The sequence below is a fragment of the Hevea brasiliensis genome, chromosome 7 (assembly GCF_030052815.1).
Source record: "Hevea brasiliensis isolate MT/VB/25A 57/8 chromosome 7, ASM3005281v1, whole genome shotgun sequence".
NCBI classification, from domain to species: Eukaryota; Viridiplantae; Streptophyta; class Magnoliopsida; order Malpighiales; family Euphorbiaceae; genus Hevea; species Hevea brasiliensis.
The window spans coordinates 61,389,949-61,396,840 of record NC_079499.1 but is presented as its reverse complement, the minus strand read 5'-3'; the positions used below and the strand labels follow the sequence as shown (position 1 = coordinate 61,396,840).

General features: G+C 33.8%; 1 non-coding gene across 1 annotated transcript; it reads left to right on the top strand.

Annotated features, from left to right (window-relative positions):
- Window positions 1-280: 280 nt before the first annotated feature.
- LOC131181885 (small nucleolar RNA R71) lies at window positions 281-387 on the top strand. The gene has a single exon (XR_009150360.1). It is a non-coding gene; the product is annotated as a small nucleolar RNA R71 (small nucleolar RNA).
- Window positions 388-6,892: the final 6,505 nt, after the last annotated feature.

Below are 6,892 nucleotides of genomic sequence, written 5' to 3'. Positions count from 1 at the left end.
ACCAACTACGTTGGCTTGCATTCTTTTGAGTTTCTTTGTGAGCTGATCAAACTGGGCATTTATCATGCTTAGGGCATTTACTTCCATGACCCCTGCAGTTCTTCTTGGATTTCCTCTTTCATTTGACCACTCATAATTATGGTATGCAACCCTTTCTAGAAGTTCAAGTGCTTGTGGCACTATTTTCTCCATTAGATCACCCTCTGTAACTGAATTAACTGTGCTCCTTGTAGAGAGTAGTAATCCATTATCGAAATTTTGCACCAATAGCCAATCCTCTATGCCATGGTGTGGACATTCCCTCTATAGGTCTTTATATCTTTCCCATGCATCATAGAGTGATTCTCCTTCCTTTTGTCTGAAGGTGTTGAGCTCAAGCCTCAACTTTGGAGTCTCTGCAGATGGGAAATACTTTGCTAGAAAAGCTTGAGAGAGGTTTTCCCATGTAGTGAATGTTCTAGCCGGTTGAGAAAGTAACCACTTCCTTGCTCTGTCCCGAAGGGAGAATGGGAATGGTCTGAGTCTTATTGCTTGATCAGACACTCCATTCATCTTGAATGTATCACATAGGGCAAGAAAGCAATGGAGGTGATAGTGTGGGTCCTCTATTGGTGAACTTGCAAAATGGGTTTATTAAATCATTTGGAGCCATGTTGGTTTTAAGTCAAAGTTGTTGGCTTCCACTGTGGGTCTAGTGATGGTGGGCTAAAATCCTTGGACAGATGGAGCTCTGTAATCTCTCAAGAGTCTTGGTCTGTCATTATTATCTGTCACATCCTACTCCTCCGTAAGATGTAATATGATCCCGTAGTACACCTAATGAATTACCGTACTTCGCCTATCGGTAACCCATTAAATATACTACAAGGAATTTTAAATCAATTTTTGTGAAATTTAAATCATCGATTAAAATCTGGTGTTATAAATTTTTTTTTTAATTTCGGCAGAGTGCCGGTTGTATTTTGAGAAAAAAGTTCTTCAAAACCTGCAAAGAAACACACTTCCAATATGATTTCTCAAATACAACTCCAATAAACTTTATTTCATCTCACAATTCAATCTCAATAATCAATCATTTCATTTTCAAACCAACCTCATCATAAAAGAAATATTTCATTGATTACAAGACTTAAAATTAATACTACAAAACTATTCAGGTAAATAAAATCTTAAATTTACATTTACAATGATTTACATTTAATTACATACCAAAATATTTTACAAGAGTTTTTATACAACTGCTCAAATAATTTACATACATATTATTACATGCATACATCAAAACCTATGCACATGGGTATACCTATGATATACCTGGAGCTGATCTGAATGTGTCTTCAAAGAAGCTTACTCAACTGCTCTATGCTCTTTTCACCTATGACAGCATACAAAGCTATCGCTGAGTGGTGAACTCAGTGGTACACAACTATAACTTGAAACATAGTTCAATATACCTTAGCAAAATTACAGCAATTAATTTGGAAATCAGGATACTCATCAAATTCCAAAAATCGAATTATTCATTGCCAATAACATAAATCATTTGTATGAAATGGCTTTGATCATGAAATTCAATTTATCAAATCACAACCAAACATTTAAGGTAATTCCAACAAAATCAATTATACATAAATCATAATTGAAATCACAATTCTTTACTATTCAAAAACCATTCTTTACTAACTATGCAAGACTAATCCGAAAGGGCGATCTTCGGCGTGACTCTAACTTCCTATGGTCGGGGAGGTCAAATCATCATGCACAGTACACATCACAATAATTAAACTTTCAAAAGGGCCATAACAAATAAAACTTAGATTTAACCTCTAATAAGAGGAGAATCTAAGCCTGTGCACGTACTATGATAATCAAAACAAAACTAACTCCATTGTCTTCTCAACAAATGAGAGAGACGAGTAATAACCTAGTCAAGCATCTATAGTGAGATACAAAATAATATAATAATCTCTTTATCCTTTTTGTGAGCATAAATCATAACACAATTCGATTCAAAGTCAATTCCAATATCCAATAATTTTTATGCTCATCACAATTCAAAACATAAATTTGCATTTTTACATGCAAATTGCCCTTCACAATTCAAAATATATTCTATCACAATTTTTCAAAATATAATTTATTCAATCCACAATAATGTTTAATACTTGTTGAAATACCATTTCACAAGGCTAAATTTATACATACTATAACCATTCAAATAATCATTGAATTAAATCCAATACTTGATAAACATAATACATAAAGAAAATAACGTTATTTAATCATATGAAATATTCAGAATAAAATCATTTAAAAACTAGTTGTGCACAAACCTCTAAAGAGTAACCTCTTGGCCCTGACTCAGTGTTTCCTTCCCCTTCCCTGAGTCTTTACTAACTGAAACACACAATTTAAAGTATTTCAGTACTCATTTAAACTGTCTCTGTCAGTAAGGTTCAATAATTAATATATTTAATTCAATTGTTTTCCTTAATCAACCTAAAATGTTGACCCTCAATGCACTCTAGGTGAATTAGGTTTAATGTTACCAATATGTCTCATTTTGCATTTTAATATGCTACCAATATAGTGCAACTTACCATTTTTAGAAGTTGGCATTCATTGCCAAATTATTTCAAGCATCATTGTATGTAAGTGTCAAGTTCTCAATTTTTATGTGCTAGATTAGCCTAGATTAAAGTCCTATTCTTCTTGGTTTTTAGCTTCTGGTCAAAGAAGCAAAATTGTAGATCTATGTCTTATTGCACGCAGGGCAAAATTTTAGTACATTCAGAGTTGAATAGACCAAGATATGGTCAACTTACCAAAGTTGGAGAGGTTGCACAAAAATGGTAACTTTAGGTAATTTTTAGGTCATTTCTGGTTCCAGTAGTTTTTATAGCCGAATTTGTGCAAGCTATTTGACTTGCTTATGTTCATTTTTGGGTTTTGGTGTCTTCATAAGAATTGTAGCTTTATGTATTATATATCCATGGTAAAAATTTCAGGACATTTGGACATGTTTTGAGTGAGTTATGGCCAAGACACTAACTGCTGCCCAAATGGTAAATTTTCAGGCTTTCAAGTCACTAATCCGGATTTGGTCATTTTTTAAGTTATTTTTTGGACAGAATTTAGGTAGGATTTCTTCATGAAAGTTGGCACATTTTGTGCCTAGTTTCACCTCCAATTGGCCTCATACCAATTGGAGCCACACACTTAGGGTTATAGGTCCATTTGCACACTGCCCTCTACATCTTTTTCAAACATCAAACCAAACACAAGTTTACCAATTACATCTTCACTTCCCATACCATTCTGCATTTGGCACTAACCAAAACCATTCACTTCTTTACATTATAAGTCAACGTGGACAGAATATAACAACTTCAAAATACACCAAATGCAGTCACAATTTACAAAGTTCAAAGCCAACAATATATATACACAAATACTTCTAATTATCACCCATACTTCCATTAACAATTTGCCTACCTTATCACTGAAGGAACGGAAGCGTGAAAAACACAATATTATACCATTGAATTCAAAAATTTTCACCTAGGGTCACATGCACCATGCAAGATTTATTTTTATCTATTTGATTTCAATGATAAACAACATATTAAAACTCTTTTAATATGTTTTTGGATCTGTATTTGCCATTTAAGATTTTAAAATTAATCAGATTAATTTTAGAACCCTAGATTAAATCAAGAACGATTACACTAACCTCTTGATGTCTTTGCGTGTCTGCGCCTTTGAGATTCGTCTTGAGGACACGGATGTTGTCCCTCTAGCTTGTCCACACCAAGAACACCTCTGGCAGCCCTTGAACAGCTTCTAAAGCCTTTTCTATTAATTAGAAATTCAAGTTCTGCCTTTTAAGAGATTAGAGATGCAAACAGGACACTAGAAACAATTTCTAGTGTTCTTAATTCAAGAGATTGATGGCTAATCTCTTTGAATTGATGAGAGATGAAGAGAAATAGCTGGAGAGGCTCAAAGTGGCGTGACATATGAGAGGAGAGGCTGCTGGTTGTGTTTTCTTTTCATAACCCCACTTAAATAGCTAGGTTAACACATTAAACCCTAGCCACATGTCACCTTTTGATTAACTCTAGGTTTAAGTGACCCAATCACATTGTGCCAAGTGTCAAACCTATATTTAATCTTGATTTTAATCATCTTACATGATTAAAAATATTTGGCAAGCTTATGTGTTATGCCATGTGTCACCATCTCATGGTGCCACGTGTGACACTGCAAAATGACCAAAATGCCCCTGTGTCTTAATTTTGAGTTCTTAACCCAAAATAATTATTTTCTTCTTCTAATTAATTTATATCAAATATAAATTAATTAATTAATCTCTATTAATTAATTTCTCATCAATTAAATTCATATTTAAACACTTTAAATATAAATTTAATTTATACTACACATCCAATAATCTAGATTTGGTTTCAAGTCATGCTAGGGACTTTGCAATTTTATTGCAAACCAAATCTATTTAATTAATCAATTAAACTCTTTAATTAATTAATTAAATCATATTTAAATAGGTGATAACTTGTGTATGTGTGTGACTTACTAGGCTCATCACTAATTGGCAATGAGACATGATATCAACTCTTAATATCATCGAACTCTTTCTTACCATAAATGATTTCTCTAAATCATTTTATGAACCTCATAGACCATGGTTAACACCTAGCATAGCATGCCATGGCCACCCAATTAGTAATAAGATTTACCTTAAATGAACCTATAATCATATGTTACCATGCACTAGAATCTCTCTGTTACAAAATCCCAACTCAAGCCGAGTCATGGTTTATGTCAAACTCCATTTGCTATGAATATTATGTTCTCTTTTAATTTCAGTTCTTGATTAAAAGATTTTTCTCATCGAAACTCTTTTACAATAAATCTATCTGTCCCGGCCAGAACTTGAAACATTAAGAACAATTAAATGAACATAGGATTTTATCTCTATTTACTTAGAGGAACAGATTCCATCTTGATCAACACCTACCTCCATATATAACTAGCAGGAGCCAACACATGCCCATATACCCATACATAGTACAAGTATGAAAGCAGTATCAAACTCAAACTACCTATATACAAGATAACTGTATATCTCAGTGTCTAAAGATTATATGCATCGATATGATTTATGACAAAACATTGACAAGAGTAAACTCCATGTGCTTGTCATAAGTGTCACCGGTTCGCCTACTTATCATGTATAAGTGCCTATCATGTTTGTTATATGGCATGAGACTCACCATTCCATCTTATTTATATCTCATATAAATAACTTGGGAACAAACATGAATACAATCTTTCTGGATAAGTCATGTCCTTATTATGAAGTATCCTCGATTGTGAACCTATTTATGATACTTTGTGCTAGAAATATTGTCACTCATATTCTTAACAACTTAAGAATAATATTTCTAACAAAATATCAATGGACCTTTTCTATTACACATAAATATATTATGTAAACGGAAAAGTGGAAATGCCTTTTATTAATAAAATTATGTACAAGATACATACTAAATGATATGCTCTAGGGCATACTACTAACAATCTCCCACTAGCACTAGAGCCATTCATTACAATACCTTAGACCCATCTTCTCAAGATGTCAGTCTAACTGAGCTTGTGACAAAGGCTTAGTGAATGGATCACTGAATTTTTCACCGATGTTATTTTTCTGCATGGCTATATCGCTTTGCCCAACTATATGTCCGATAATGTGGTAGTGCCTTTCTATGTGTTTGGATTTTGGTGAGACCTTAGTTCCTTAGCTCAGATGATCGCTCCATTATTGTCACTGTAGTGGAACCGCCGACTCAATGGAAGGAACTCTGTAAGTTATCACGAACTTCTTTATCCAAACAACTTCCTTTGCGATCCGATGCAAAGAATATACTCACCTCGAGTGGAATCTGCAATGTGCTCGCTTGGAACTCTTCCAACCGATCGCACCTCCATTACAAATGAACACATATCTAGAGGTAGACTTTCTATCATCGATATCTGATTGGAAATCAGAATCAGTATAACCATCCAATTGCAAATCTCCACCTCCATAAATCAAGAATAAATCCTTAGTTCTTCTCAAGTACTTAAGGATATTCTTGACAGCTATCCAGTGTTCCAAACCTGGATTGGATTGATACTTGCTAGTCAAACTAACAGCATATGCGATATCCGGCCTAGTACACAACATTGCATACATTAAACTTCCAATAGCCGAAGCATATGGAATCCTGGCCATCTTATCTCTTTCTTCAGGTGTCTTTGGAGACATCCCTTTAGAAAGGTGGATACCATGTCTCACTGGTAACAATCCTCTCTTGGAATCAAGCATGTTAAACCTCTTTAACACCTTTTCCAAGTATAGACTTTGGGATAAACCAATTATTCTTTTTGCTCTATCTCTATAGATGCGAATCCCAAGAATATAGGTTGCCTCCCCTAAGTCTTTCATGGAGAATGTATTTGACAACCATACCTTTATAGTCCAACATACCCGTATCATTACACATCAACAGTAAGTCATCCACATATAAGACAAGGAAAGTGATAGCACTGTCACTAACCTTCTTAAATACACATGGCTCATCCTAATTTTTGATAAAACAAAAAGATTTAATCTCTAAATCAAAACGGATGTTCCAACTCCTCGAATCTTGTTTCAACCAATAAATGTTTCGCTTTAGCTTTCATAACTTGGAACAATATTTTTATTCAAATAACTTAGGTTGTTCTATGAAAATGTTTTCTTCAATGTATCCATTAAGAAAAGTTTGTTTTGACATCCATCCGCCAAATCTCATAATCATAGTATGCACTATTGCTAATAAAATCCTAA